Source organism: Podarcis tiliguerta, assembly GCF_965153285.1.
Source record: "Podarcis tiliguerta genome assembly, chromosome: 2".
Taxonomy (NCBI): Eukaryota; Metazoa; Chordata; class Lepidosauria; order Squamata; family Lacertidae; genus Podarcis; species Podarcis tiliguerta.
The window spans coordinates 31,409,813-31,426,071 of NC_139535.1; the positions used below are offsets into that span (position 1 = coordinate 31,409,813).

The 16,259-nt window shown below is 42.6% G+C and overlaps 1 long non-coding RNA gene across 1 annotated transcript in view; it reads right to left on the reverse strand.

Annotated features, from left to right (window-relative positions):
- Positions 1 to 16,259, reverse strand: part of LOC310671185 — a 917,602-nt gene that overhangs the window by 647,886 nt on the left and 253,457 nt on the right. The window lies entirely within an intron of this gene.

Genomic DNA, 16,259 nt, shown 5'->3' on the forward strand with positions numbered 1-16,259 from the left:
CCTTCTTCATGCAGTAGACCTTTACACCTAATAGGGTGGTTTTGAAGACCTCCAGGCCCCTGTGGGCACTTTTTGGAAGGGTGATCTGCTAGGCACCTAAAACCATGCATCTGCTTGGTAATAATATTTCACTGTTCCCTGCCTCTAAAGCCACTGCACAATATGTACTATCCGAGCATGAGAAACTTTCCCCCCTTTGGTTGCTGCTCAGTGGTGGCAGTTGGATAACATCCCTGATTTTCTCTTCTTGCTCATGCTCTCAAATGTTTTCATATTCTTGGTGAATGCCGTGCATATTGATTTTCAATTACAACAGTAACAAAACACATTATTTGCAGATTCAGGTACGTATCTGTGTTGGTCTGATGCAGTTGAAATAAGTTTACAAAATTTAAAAATTGTCCAGTAGTACCTTAGAGACCAACTAAGTTTGTTCTGGGTATAAGCTTTCGTGTGCATGCACACTTCTTCACATACCACAACACAAGCCTATCAGCTGGCCCAGCAAAAGAAGTCTACCCATCTCTTATGTGACCAACTTGCCTAATGATTCAAGGCTGAGAGGATGCTGTGATAAGCCACAAGTTCTGATTGGCAGGCGGAGAACAGGCTTGTGTACCCTACCAAGGCCCATCCCTCAATCAGCATTAACATAGCATATACAGTGGTACCTTGGTTCTCAAACTTAATCCGTTCCAGAAGTCTATTCCAAAACCAAAGTGTTCCAAAAGCAAGGTGCGCTTCCCCATAGAAAGTAATGCAAAATGGATTAATCTGTTCCAGACTTTTAAAAACAACTCCTAAAACAGCAATTTAACATGAATTTTACTATCTAATGAGACCATTGATCCACAAAATGAAAGCAATAATCAATGTACTGTACTATAAAATAAAGAAGACAGTATTGTAGGTGATAAAAATTAAAATTATTTTTTTTCTTACCTGCACTGAGGATAGTCATTGTTTCGATGGGGGGCTTTTGTCCATTTCTGCAGTCACACTATCACTCAGTCAATCAATCAGTGAATCAGTCAATCAGTAGCTGTACTGGGTTCCACACAGTCACAAAAACAAATTAACCAAAAAGCCTCAAACACAAAAGCACAAAATAAATAGCAAAAACAAAAGCACCAAATACAGTGGTACCTTGATTCTCGAACTTAATCAGTTCCAAAACTGTGTTTGCCTTACGAAATGTTTAAAAACCAAAGCACAACTTCTGATTGGTGCAGGTGCCCCGGAAACAATAGCTGACAGCTGCATCAGACATTCGACTTCCAAAAAAACATTCAAAAACTGGAACACTTACTTCCGGAGTTTTGGTGTTTCGAAACCAAGGCGTTTGAGAACCAAGGCACCACTATACTAGAAAGCTATTTCCTGGTGTTCACTGTCCCTCTCCAGGGCTGACCCTGGCAACAATACTACCTACTACCAAATTTTTCCAGATTGTGTGGGCTAGCATACATCCACTCTTCTTCTTTTCCCTTTAAAATCTCATTTAATGGCATCGAAAGACTCCCCTTTCCGTCTGGCAACTCCTGAAGGGTATTCATGCATGCTGTCAGGTTTTTACTCCCAACATTCATTTCTATATGGAAGTTTTCATATGGTGCCCTGAGTCCTTTTTCCCCATCCAAGAGAAAAGTAGCTTATTTTATGGCGCCAAGCAGATTCCACCATAATCATAAAATGTACACGTGGCATAGAAAATTGACAGACTTACTTTTGCTGCAGAAGTTATAACGTCATATCTGTGTTTCTGCCAGCAAAAAAGCAAAAAGCTAAATGCAATTTTTCATTTCAGCAGGCACTGTTTGGAAGCAAAAGTTTTATTTAACTGGGAAAGAAATGGTTTTAGTCGGATGTCTTGGCTGTGAAGCTTTTGCACCCCTGCTGTGAAAATCTCCCTTTCCAGCAATGAACTCTTGCAAACAGGAGCCATATTTTACAACTCCTAATAGCAACATACTTCAACCCCTACAGCTATAGTCATCAGAGACAACTGAAGACATCCCCTATGGGTCCACAGATGGACTGTTATTGGTATTCCTACAGAAGGCTAGGTTTGCATGAAGATATCACTTCCCTTGTGGTTGTCTTCCTGTCTGCTGCTGCCTCAAAATCTTCACTCACTGGAATGGAGTTTTACAAATTCCATTCACACTCCTGTTCTGAACTTGTCTTTGTACAGTTCTCGGCATTGCCCAGCATGTTTCAGTTTTTACTTAACACTGACAGGGACATTGTTTTTTAAAAGGTGATCCAGCATTTGAAGGAACACAGAACGGACAATTTTATTTCCTTCACCCTTTCCTCACACACATAATTTATCATGAAGCGTTAGAATAGATATTCTGGAGATTCTTTAAGAGTCTCTTGCAAGAGGCAAAAGGCTCAACGTAGAGCTTTGAATTTGTAACTTTATGGATGGTATGCAACATTATTCAGATATACAATAAACCCGCTGAAATACATGGACTGAAGGACTAAAATCTATTGATTTCAGTGTCATCCTATGTTTCCAAAACTAACCCTCCTCAACATGCTATTTCTTCAATGGTGAATGATTGATTGCATCAGCAAAAAAACATTTGTGCCCCTAGTATTTAATAAAAGTTGCTGCAAGGCCAAGATGAGTTTATGGCTGTCATCTGCCGTCTGGTTTTAAGGGGTGGTACAACATGCATATGTGGGATGTGGGTTGCACTGTGGGTTAAACCACAGAGCCTAGGACTTGCCAATCAGAAGGTTGGCGGTTCGAATCCCCACGACGGGGTGAGCTCCCGTTGCTCGGTCCCTGCTCTTGCCAACCTAGCAGTTCAAAAGCACGTCAAAGTGCAAGTAGATAAATAATTACCACTCTGGCGGGAAGGTAAATGGTGTTTCTGTGTGCTGCTCTGGTTTGCCAGAAGTGGCTTAGTCATGCTGGCTACATGACCCGGAAGCTGTACGCCAGCTCCCTCGGCCAATAAAGCGAGATGAGCGCCGCAACCCCAGAGTCAGCCATGACTGGACCTAATGGTCAGGGGTCACTTTACCTTTACCTTTACCACATGCATATGCTTCCCTGTTCCATTTGTTAAGTCTGTCTATCATCTATCTATCTATCTATCTATCTATCATCTATCTATCTATCTATCATCTATCTATATCTATCATCTACAGTCGTACCTTGGTTGCCAAACGCCTTGGAACTCAAACATTTTGGCTCCCGAACAATCAAAAACTGGAAGTGAGTGTTCCGGTTTTGAAAGATTTTCGGAAACCAAACATCCGGCGTGGCCTCCGATTGGCTGCAGGACACGCTTGCAGCCAATTGGAAGCCGCATCTTGGTTTTCTAACAGTTCTGGAAGTCGAACAGATTCCTGGAATGATTCTGTTTGAGAACCAAAGTACGACTGTATCTATCTATCTGTCTATAATCTAATCTATCTGTCTATCATCTATCTATCTATCTATCATCTATCTATATCAGCTATCAATCTTTTTTCCAATTTTGAATATACTTTAAGAAATTTCTATCCCATCCAGCAATGCTGGTACTGGGAGGGTAACGCCACACACTGCCACTGCTCTTGCATATTTTTTTTACTGATATTATTACTGTGTGTGCCCTACCACAAGTGCCACTACTGTGGAGTAAATCACTGAAGCAGGAAACAAATGTATAAAATATAAAATGCAGCATTACAGTGGGACGTTAAAACTCCCACCAATTTTTGAAGAAGCCTCCTGAATCTCTCTAGGGAGGAGTTCCATAATTAGGAGGGCACAACTAAAGTAACTCCACACACACACACACACACACACACACACTTCAGTTCCATGCTTCTGCAGGCAGGATACAGATCAAGGTATCCTTCAGATAGCCTAGTCCCAAATGTCATAGCAATCGCTAGCTAGCTGAACTGCACCTGGAAATGAACAGGAAACAGTGCATAGTTAAAAGTGCAGGAGTAATCTATTCCAGATGTTGCATTTTGCATCAGCTGGAGTCTCCAAATGCTCCTCAAGGGAAGCTTCATGTGCAATGTTTTACTGTAGACCAGTCTGGATGTGATCAGGGCCAGTGGCCAGATGGCAGCCATCGCAGGGAGGGCTCAGTTGATGCTCTCGAGGTCAAGCAACCATATTCTGGAATCCTATACATTTCCTGGCCCAGCCACTGGTATGCTATCCTATGGCATGGTGTAATGGCACGGTCCACTCCAGTGGGAGGAGAAGAAGAAGAATAGTTTGGACTTGATATCCCGCCTTTCACTCCCCTTAAGGAGTCTCAAAGCAGCTAACAATCTCCTTTCCCTTCCTCCCCCACAACAAACACTCTGTGAGGTGAGTGAGGCTGAGAGACTTCAGAGAAGTGTGACTGGCCCAAGGTCACCCAGCAGCTGCATGTGGAGGAGCGAGGAAGCGAACCCGGTTCACCAGATTATGAGTCCACCGCTCTTAACCACTACACAATGCTGGAGGAAAAGCCCAACCTTAGTGCCTCATTGGTTTGCAAGGAGCTCATCTTCACAGGCTCTCCTCCTGGAACCTCTACCATATGAAGCAAGGTGGAAAGAGATTTCCAGGGTCACCGGCAGAGAGTCTTTCATTTCACCTCCTTGCTACTCAGTCCTCTGCTCTCCCACCATAAGCATTACCAGTCAAAATTCATGCACAAAAAACATATGCTCCTCTGATTAGAGCTCAGATTGCTTAAGGGCAATGTAGGTTATAATAACCTATGCACACCTGCATGCGACTACATTCCACTGAACTAGTGAGACTCTCTTCTGAGTACACATGCATAGGATCGCACTGTTAGAAAGCTTCAGAATGCATGGTTGCTCCCAAGATACCCACTAGGTGGCACTTCTGCACCTCTTCACTTAATGTATCTGTGCACTCAAGGTATATAAGGTCTTGGAAAATTCCTTGGTGCAATCAACTCCAGCCATTTTTCATGATATTTTGAAACTGTAATGTATCCCCTAGTGAGGATTATGTACACAAAGCAGTGCTGTGTGGCTATGATGCCGAAGACAATAGTTTGAGATTGTGTGTGTGAAATCTAAACATATGTTTGATGCGGGGTAAATAATGTGTGGGATTTCTGCTCAGCTTTGATACAAAGTGGATAGAGAAAAGTTTTCGTCCCTCTTACCAGTGGCATAGCGTGGGGGGTGCAGGGGGGGCCGGCCGCACCGGGCACAACATGGGGGGGGGCGCGCGCTCGCACTCGCAGCTCTCTGCCCCTACCTGGCTCACTCACTCTCTCTCACTACAGTGTTGGCTGTGCGAATCCGAGCCGCCGGGTCGCCGCCCACTGTGGAGGGGAGGGTGCCAGGCGTGCGGTGCGGTGCGGAGAGAGAGCGAGGGACTATCTGGGGGAGGGACAGTGCAGCGGGGGGGGCAAATTACTTGCCTTGCCCCGGGTTAGGGGGCGCAAATTACTTGCCTTGCCCCGGGTGCTGACAACCCACGCTACGCCACTGCCTCTCACATGACCCTAGAATTCATGGACATCCAATGAAACTGAATGTTGGAAGATTCAGGGCAAATAAATGAATGGACTTCTCTACACAGCACAAAATTAAACCATGCCGTTGTCAGGGACTGGACTGAAGGGGACGAGATGGAGGGGGAACGGTGGAGATCGCCCCCCACCCCGGCTTCTCCTGTTGCTTCCAGAGAATTAAAAGGCAGTATTGATTTACAGCAGGGGTTTGGGGAGGGTCACAGTGCAGAAAAAAAAGGTGAACAGAAGAGTTGGGAGGTGTTAGGAGAAGGGGGAAGAGAGGCAGAGCCAGAGCAGCCAGCTGACACATTGTCACTTCCAAGTATTTCTGACCCCCCTTCTCCAGAACTCGACGTTTGTTAAGAGTGCAAGAGCAAAGAACCCAGAGACAGTTGGCCATAGGCGGACACCATAAGGGGAAATGCTGTCGCTAGGAAGGGAGGGAGGAGGAGCTCAGTTGGAGCAACACCATTATCGGTAAGCAAACTGCTTTCCTTTGTCTCTCACTATGATGAATGAATAAACTCATTAGAAAGGACTCTACCTTGTTTTTCTCTGCTTTTTGCTGCCACCGGATAGAATTCCTGAAGCCTGACATCAGTGATGGCCACCAACTTGGATGGCATCCAAAGAGGAGTGGAAAAATTCATGGAGAATGAGGCTGCTAGCCATCATGGCTATGGTTGGAGGCAGTTCCTGCTTACAGAGACATTTGGTTGGCCACTGTGAGAACAGGGTGCTGGAATAGATGGGCCATTGGACTGACCTAGTAGGCTCTCCTTACATTCTTATGCTATATTAAATCCCTATTCATGGTGGGGGGATAAATCCCCATGGTTATCAGAAGTATCTTAATAAGTGAATTATTTAATAGAACTTCAAAAATGCTTCATTTTACAGGGCTTTGCTCTTTATGTGATTGATCGACATGGCGTATACAAGATCATATATCCGACACTTAACATTTTAAAAGGAAATTAAGAAATGATTGTATTCTTGCCTTTATTTGAAGAGGAGTCCCCCCCCCACCCTAAAATATTTCTGTGGGAAAGGGACCTTGATACCTCACAAGTTATGCAATCTGAGTGTTCATTTATCATTTAGCACTAGGAAGGGAGTGTGTCAATTAAATTGTAATCTGACCAAACAGCAATGGCAAGCAGAATCATGTTGTACCAAGAAGCCACCTTCCCAACAGCAATGCCATTTGCCGTTCACCTGGACAGTACTGGGGTGAAGTTGGATACCTTCAGCCTAATATGTATTCACTCTGCTTACTTCGTCATGTGAACCTAAATGTATCAGCCTCTCCGTACAAGCTAGTTTTACAGGGGCTAAAAATAGTACACCGAACTAAGCCTAGAAAGCTTGTAAAAGTCTGCAGAGAGGTAATGCACTTATTCACCAAAACCTCATTAACCCAAGGAGTTACAGCGCTCTGGAGATAAAAGCATAAGTTGGAACATGTGGCAGGTCTTGGTTAAGCCTGATATTCATTTCCAGGTCCCGTGTTTCAGAAGAAAATGTTAAATATTTCCCTGAAGAGCTGGAAAGTAACACTTTCTCCATCCCATGTACAATTAATGATGGCAGGGAATATAGAACCTTCGATAAATGCTCTGAAGTATAGCTGAATAGATGGAGAGTTGTTTATTACTTGTACTCTTGGGGAAAATCAACAACACTCCTTCAAAGACCCCAGTAAAGCTGGACTATTTGCAGGTATATAGATTTTAGGCAACTGCTGCAGTTGTCAATATTCTTCTTGCTAAGCCTGGTGGGTGTCTCACACAATGAAGCGTTTAATAAATATATAAAGAAATGTCAATAAAAAAATAATTTTGGAAAACCGTGTCTGGAAACTGTTCAGTTTTAGTGGCACTGTGGGAAAGAACCATGGGTGAAATTATCTTGAGTACCCACCTTGATTTTCAAAATAAAACAGTTGTACAACACCAACAAGAACAATAAGCACATAATAGGCTTAGCATATAATACCAGAAAAATATGATATTGTAACTGATTGATAGTTAGGTTCTGATTTATTAGCCAGCGCTGTGTAGCATATTTGGATCAGGATATTTCTGTATTTAAACACTGCTGTAATGAATGTGCAGATGTTGCAACTAGCCAATGCTAGGGACAGCTTTTTCCTAAAGCTTTTTTTCCTTTCTGACTTCTTAGACTTATAAACAACAAAGAACAACAGCACTGTCAGGAATGAGACAGCTCTCAGTGAAGGATAGCAGCAAGCTGCAGAAAGCAGCCAGGAGCAGAGAAGCTTAGGGGTTAAACAGGCTAAACAGCAGCCTGCTCCATCTCCTCCACCCTTAGGAATGCCAGTTGCCAAGAGAATGACTGATAACGGGGGAGAGGGGGAACACCGCCAAAGCTCTCCAGAAGAGTGAACAGGCAGGAAAATACACAGTGACAGTTTGTCAGGAAAGGAGGAAGCTGGAGCTGAGCCAATCAGTCCACGGAGTCGTCATATGGGAGGGTTGTTAGACAGGAAGCAAAGCAAGAGGCTCAAAGGACGCCGGTTCAGTACATTCTGCAGAAACCGGAAGGAAAGTTCAGAAGGGTCATCTTGATTGATGATGCCAGAGGCTTGTTACAGCTGTCCAGAGTTATCTGTTTGTTTGTTTTTGCAATAAATCCTCTTTTTTAATTAATGACGCTTACTGTGTTATCAAGCCGGGAACTTAGCCACATGACAAGCACAACTACAACTGTGATGATATCACTTGGAGGGGAGAAAATCAGTGCACCCAATAAAGGTTCTAGAGTAGATGCTCTTGGACAGTGCCCTCTTGGGAGAATGGACCCATTAAAGATGACATTGCCAGAAATTCATCGCCCTAGATAATTCAATGGTTTTATTAAGATAGAATGTTAAAGGACCTCCTGAACATTTTACAAGGTTAGCCTAAAATCCGCTCTTGTTTTACGGAGCAAATCCAAACTGGCTAGGGTTTAGCATACATGATTCGCTGTCTCCTCCCATATGGGAGGAGCTCTATGGGAATGGCCATTCTTCTTGTTCCAACTATAGCTGAGGCACAGTAAGTTAGGATGAGAGAGAGGGCTTTTTCAGTGGCTCTGACTAGTTAAACCTTCCCTGTTCTGGCTTCCTGAAAATAATTCAGGGAGCTTCAATTTGTTAAGGGTGCTGAGAATGGTTAGAAGACCCCTAGTCAGTGGCGTAGCGTGGGGGGTGCAGGGGGGGCCGGCCGCACCGGGCGCAACATCTGGGGGGGGGGGCGCTTGCACTCACAGCTCTCTGCCCCTACCTGGCTCACTCACTCTCTCTCACTGCAGTGCTGGCTGTGCAAATCCGATCCGAGCCGCCGGGTCGCCGCCCACTGTGGAGGGGGGGGGGGTGCCAGGCATGCGGTGCGGTGCGGAGAGAGAGCGAGGGACTATCTGGGGGAGGGACAGTGCAGCGGGGGCCGCAAATTACTTGCCTTGCCCCAGGTTAGGGGGCGCAAATTACTTGCCTTGCCCCGGGTGCTGACAACCCACGCAACGCCACTGCCCCTAGTCACCCTCCCAGAGCTACAGTTCCCAGAGTAGTGTAACAATCAATCTGTCACCACTAGGAACTTTGGGAAGTGGAGCTCTGTAAGGGAAACAGCATTTTCACAAGAATCCTCAGTACACGTAGTGAGCTGCAGCTCCCATAATTATTGGGGGAAGCCATGACTGTTTAAAGCATCATAGTGCTTTAAACGTGTGGTGTAAATGTGGCCATAGTTCCTGATTCTGCAAAGTAAGTAAAAAGCAATCCATTCTGTCTGTTCAAGCTATACAGAACTTGCTTTCTGCATAAGGATATAGTCAAGTAAAACTAGAGAAGCTTGTGAGAATTATTTCCTTCTACATAATTATGTTGGACACTCCTATGCAGGTGAAATGAGAACCATGTCACCTGCCCATTTTATATTTCTAATTACTGATTGTTGTTCTCCCATCCTCGCACACACAGGTAGGAAAGGACCCCTTTTCAGTTGTCATGGATTCATTTTGAGTTGCCTCATTTGAGCTGAAGCAGCAAGGTTTAAAAAATAATAATATTATTAAAGTAGAAACACTGCTCAGCAAGTGGATAGATCACTCAGAGAAGTCAAAGAAGCATACAAAAACAGCACTGCTCCCACCCTGTTTTTATCAGTAAATTATCTTGCTCATCGGTTTTAGCTGGTAATTTGCTTCATCCTGTCTCCTCCTCTAACAAACAGAAGCAAGATTCTTCTGCTGTCCTTTCCAGTTTCATGATTTCCAAAAGTCATAAACAGGAATCAGGAATACAAAAAAGTAGATAATATCCTGTTGATATTTCAGTTACTGATATTTCAGTTACTGGGGCTCGCTTGCCTGGGAAGAAAGAAGGCCCATTAAAATCAATGAGCCTTCCTTCTGAGTAGATGGCATAGGTTTGCATTGGGTAAATGTCTATACCTATACTCCTCTGAAAACTTACTTGAACACAATGAGGCTTCTTTCGGGATAAATAGGTACTGGACAATGGTTGCAGTGCTGGGGATGAGATATGAGTTTTCTTGTAGATACAATATAGAAGGTGTGGCACTGGCAATATATACGTTAGAAACTGAGATCTGGTCTTTAATTGACTAGCACTAGTTAGCTTGGATTAAGCTGTCTGGTTGAAAACAGAAGGTGTCAAACCATCTAACCAGAAGTTCAGGCAAAACAAGTACCTAAAGAAAGAAAAAAAGAAATAAACAGTGGAGGAGGCTATGTCTTGCTCCTGAAGATGTTCTTGAAGATTAGCAAGAAGAACAACCACAACCCAGAGCTTAAGTTCAGATTAAAATGCTTAGCTCAGGAAAAGATCGATACCTGTATGAGTTATACCCCAATCCTAATTGCATTTGTTGAAGTTTTAGACTCACAGAAATCAATGGAATGTACTTCCACGCAAGCAGAGGAGTCCGGAGAAATTTAATTATGGTTAAGTCCCATAAATTGAATGGAATTTAAACATATATTGAAGCATTTATGTCCTTTGATTTCGATCAATGGAGTTCAGAGAACGTACATCATTCTGAAATCCTATTGAAATCAATAGGACTTAGGCTGATTTGCATGTTGGCCTCTTGCAGTGAAACTCTCTATATGTTCACTCTGAAGCACATCCCATTGACTTCAATGAGGATGACTCTCAGTTAAGTTGGTATAGGACTGAAGCCTAAATGAGGAAAAGGTTTATTCCAAATCACTTCCTGCCCACCCCCACCCCCAGTGTCCTGACCAATGGGAACTTCTACTCTATGTGGTACCCAACTTCACTGGTTGATGAGGGAGAGGTTATGCTCCCTTCATCCAAAGACCAGAGCAAATAAAAGCTACTTGGTACACAGTTCTTAATGCAAGAACATGCAGCTCTTCAGTTAAGAACCCAAGGTGTGCCTCAAGCCTCCAGTGCAGTTAAACAGAAACCCTTGCTTTTACCATTAAGAAGGAATTGTTCCATGCTGGTTTCTAAAAAATAAATAAAGCTCTTCTTTTAGAAACCATGTAGTCCTTTCAAACTGCCTTGCACAGCACATAACTAGATGTGCTTTTAGCTGGTTCCAGAAAAAGAACAGTGGCCTTTATAACCTATCTGTGCACTGCAGGAATCATAACTGTACCTATCCCCAGATTTCTCTGTGCCTCTTGCAATGTGCCATAAATCCTCTGGTGAATCTTATTTACACTGCGGGGTTTTTAAGGGGGGGGGGGGGAAATATTGAAAGGGAAACGTGGTTCTGTAGAATCCCAAAGCCAGGATGCCATAGCACGCAAGCTCAAAGGACAACAGAATTGATCCTCATTAAACTGTTCATAGATGTGAAATTTTAACTACCTTAATGCTTCTCCATCGAAGATGTTGCTGTATTCCACAGAATAGTGCTGTGGTCACCTTATTGATTGGTATGAGAGGGCATTTCAGTGCAGTCAAGACTGACTCAATAAGGTAAGCCACCTAAGATATGAGCTGCAAACTGGACATAAGCTCAATTCTGATTAAGGTTTGTGTGTGTGTGTGTGTGTGTGTGTGTAAATTCATATTCTATCATTTTTTTTAATTCCCTTGAATTCATTTTCTCTTGAATGCCCATGAAAATACATTTAACAAGCTTGTAAAACATCTTCCCACTTTGCAAATGTTTATCTTCAATATGATTTGACTTAATACATATTCTCGAACAGTGAGGAACCTTTGCCTCTTTAGGTATTAATATATTCAAGTAACTGTTATTTGATAAAACATATTCTTATATCTGCCTCTGCTTAATATCAAGGCGAAAAATTTAAATTTTAAATGTGCTCTACAGGGCGTGTGAAGGATGAAAAGGGAGAAAGATTTCCATTGATAACTATTGTTTCATATTCAGTGCCAGCATTTTATTTGTTAGTTTCTGCTAATTGAATGCACATTATCAAAGGAAAACATCTGCTAGAAACATTCCTGCCAATCAGTTAAGTAATATAACAGGCCATGTAATTATCTTATTACTCAGATGATAAAAGCTTACCTTATTGCCATCCTTGCTCTTTGTTTTTGCTCTAAGCCAAAGGTGGAAAGAGCTGAAGTTCATCAGATACACTGCCTCCTTAGCAGAGCTACATACACTGGCAAATATGTGAGTTCCAGTAGAATTCAAATTATGCAAAATTCTGTGATAAAACTCCGCATTTTCCTCCACCACACCCACACGTCCAGCCAATTTTGTAGTTCTCTGAGTGCGGCAATGCAGAAATTATACTTTGGAATGCATAAAAATAAGGGCTTTCAGCTGATCCCTGTGCCATTCCTATTGCATGGTAAGGACATTAAGATTAACAAATGGAACCCAGGTAGTCTTGCCAGAGCTTGATTACTGTTACCTTCAACATCAACTTCGTTGGACTGGTCATCCATCAATGGTGTCTCCAATAAATTTTACACATCACTTGGGAAGACAGGTGAACTAATACCAGTGTACTGGAAGAAGCAAAGATGATTCTTCAACATCAACTTCATTGGACTGGTCATGTTGTGCGGATGCCTGATGATCGTCTTCCAAAGCAACTCTATTCTGAACTTAAAAATGGAAAGTGTAATGCTGGTGGTCAACAAAAGAGGTTGAAAGACTGTCTCAAGGCAAATTTTTTGAAATATAGTATAAACACCAACAATTGGGAAATACTTGCCTGCGAGCGCTCCAATTGGAGAACAGCCTTTACTCAAAGGCAAGGGAGAAATGTGCTAAGAGGAAGGCACGCTTGGCAAATCCACACCGTGATCAACTCCTGTCCAGAAGCCAATGTCTCCACTGTGGAAGGACGTGTGGATCCAGAATTGGCCTCCACAATCACTTACGGACTCATTGTTAAAACCATGTTAATGGAAGACAATGTTACTCGGCTACAAGGGATTGCCAAAGAAGAAAACTGTTACCTTGTAATGATGTAGATCTGGACTGTTTCTTCGGTAGTGCTGATGTTACGGAATACACTCCCTTCTGAAATACAAGAAGGCCCATCTGTACTGCCATGCCACCAGCTTCTGAAGATGCGTGCAGTAGTTTACACAGGTATTTTCTTGACCTCTCAACCTGAGCCTTCCATTTTAATTGCAACAGAAGTCATAGTCAATTTCCCACAGGAGATGAATGTCATGCAAATTTACAGTAGGAACATAGTATGAAGAACGAACCAATCACACACAAACAAAAGTCTCTGCTGGCATTCTAATAAAGCAGCTCAGAATTTACTGTACTTATGAAGAAGTTGGAGCACAGCAGGCAGGAATTCTACAAAATGAAAACTCCTAACCAACCATTTAAACCATAGTAAACATACTCAGTAGGAGGTTTTTTTGGTTTTGGTTTTTGTGTGTGAAATTGAACATTGCACATTTATGGAAAAATTCAATGCCTGTGAAAGTTGGTTTTTTTTTGGGGGGGGGGGTTGTCCAGAAAATTAAACCTTACAAAAATTTGGTGCAGCTGCTCTTTCAAAACTCAGTTGCTTAAAAATCAAGGGCAAATTGCTTCTCAGAGCTTAGTGTGTCCTGGACAGTTTTGTATAAATGTAGACCTTTCTTGGAATACACATTGCTTATGGATATATTTTTATGGAAATATGTCAAAGCTGAACTTTTCAGAGTATTTGGCTTTGTACTAACATTGCTTACAATTCCGGAGTTCAAAAAGAGGAAGAGATTATCCTAGCAACTCTTTTTAGAAATATTGCAGCTTATATGACCTTTCTAGCGGAGTAACATTCCATCATATCAGTGTCCAAAATTGCAATTAAAATAGGCATCTCAGTCATAAACCAGTGAATAAACCAATTCTTTGGCTTCTAAATTGATTTTAAACAGCTTGACACATTTTCAGTTTCATTCAACGTGTTGTGGATTTTGATGCATACATGTTCATTTTAATAAGTCACTCTTCCCTTAAATTGCCTATTTTCCCCCAGTTGTTTTTTTATTCTCAGAACACAGACTCAATCTCATTATTTCCCCGAACACGGTCGTTTTTACACACTGGTCCTCGCAGTGAGCAAATAAATCAATGTGGGAACTTTTTCTTTTACATATTACAGTTTCATTTTCCAAAGTAGACTTTTCATTGCTAATTTATGTTGCCGAATCACATCTTGCCTCAAAGCCGAAACTCAAAGGGAGTCTTTCATACGTTCCATGTACCAAAAAATAAATAAACAATAAAAAGTAAATGATAACAAAATAAATAATAGGCAAAGATGAAATTCACAGGGGGGGGGGGAATCAATAAGTGCTTTAGAATTATGTATCTTTACACTTCCATACTTTCACAATTTTCAGGTGGGATTCAATCACAGTGTGGGGAGTCAAATAAACTCAGCCTCTGGCCAACTGCTTCTATCAATATCACTTGCACCAGGACTTTGTCCTCTATGCATGGCGCCAGCATGTCATCACATGAAGCTTTAGAAGGCAATGATGTGAGCCCATCAACAGCAAAGGCTAGTGGATCAGTGTTGCATTCTTGGGGTTAGCTGTGCCCTTTGCATATAAGGCTTTTTAGAAGTCTTGGGTGTGCTAGCAACATGACCAGGGAGGTATGTCTTTCTTTATGAAATCTCTACCCCTCCCTCCTTGGGCCCATGGACCAGTCAGGGTAGCATACAAGAATCACAGTGCAGTAAAACTATAGTAAGACACAGTAACAATAATACAGCAATAAAACACTTGATAAACACAACATTAACAATGTATTAAAAAGCAAGAATGGCAGTGACTGCAAAGTTAAGCAGAGCTTCAGCTGTAAATGAGCCTACCAAGCCTACAGTGCAGATTTAGATAATGTGTTTTTTTTTTGTTGTTTTTTTTTAAAAAAGGCTAATTCCATCACAGCAGGGTCGGGCAAGCTTTTTCCTGCCAAGTGCTGCATTCCTTCACGAGTTACCTGTCAGGCAACTGAGGTGGAATCAGGCAGAAGGTGATGCCAGAAGTGGGTGAGAACTTCCCTTCTTTCTCTCTTTTCCTGACCCAAAGGGCTGCTAAGGGAGGGACAGGGTGCTCTCTTGCTGCAGGTCTGAACTTGCAGAGGGCTTGGAAAATGTGGCCAAGGGTCACATCAATTAAACTGAGGGCTAAATGTAAGTTGCCTATTCCTGCATTACAGGGATGGAAACAACAAGAAGAAAAACAAATCAGTTCAAGATCGCAGACAGTGACGCATATGGAAAATTAATATGGGAAATGTCCTCTGCCAATGAGCAATGCCAACAAAGGTCCGTATAGTAAAAGCTATGGTTTTCCCAGTAGTGATGTATGGAAGTGAAAGCTGGACCATAAAGAAGGCTGATCGCCGAAGAATTGATGCTTTTGAATTATGGTGCTGGAGGAGACTCTTGGGAGTCCCATGGACTGCAAGAAGATCAAACCTACCCATTCTTAAGGAAATCAGCCCTGAGTGCTCACTGGAAGGACAGATCCTGAAGCTGAGACTCCAATACTTTGGCCACCTCATGAGAAGAGAAGACTCCCTGGAAAAGACCCTGATGTTGGGAAAGATGGAGGGCACAAGGAGAAGGGGACGACAGAGGACAAGATGGTTGGATAGTGTTCTCGAAGCTACCAGCATGAGTTTGACTAAACTGCGTGAGGCAGTGGAAGACAGGAGTGCCTGGCGTGCTCTGGTCCATGGGGTCATGAAGAGTCGGACACAACTAAACGACTAAACGACAACAATGAGTAATGCTTCAGTGAAAAGACATCTTTGACTGGCAGATATATATTTTTAAGAGTGCTGAAGCCCATAGGTGACCATGGTGGATACACTAATTTCATTTGCCCAACTTATCAATCAATATTTTCAGGTTTCTGAAGTCCTGTTTGACCTTGGGATGAGTATATATACCCCATGGGCACTTACATCCCGGTCATACCACCTTCAATCCTTTGAAACTATAATCTCTCTCACCTACCTTGATAGTTAGTACTGTACTTGGTATAGAAACGTAAGAAGTCAGATCACTTGTCCATCTAACTCAGTGTCTGCTCTAGCCCTATCTGGAAATGCCAGTGATTGTACCTGGGATCATCTGCAGGCAAAATGAAGGTGCTATACCACTAAGTTATGGACCTTCCACCAATATACACTTGGCTTGCTTAGCTAAATGCAGTGCTTGGTTACTGCCACATTACAGATTGAGCGCTTGGGTCCACCACTAAATATGAGCGATGCTTTCGGGGTGATGTGTCCAATT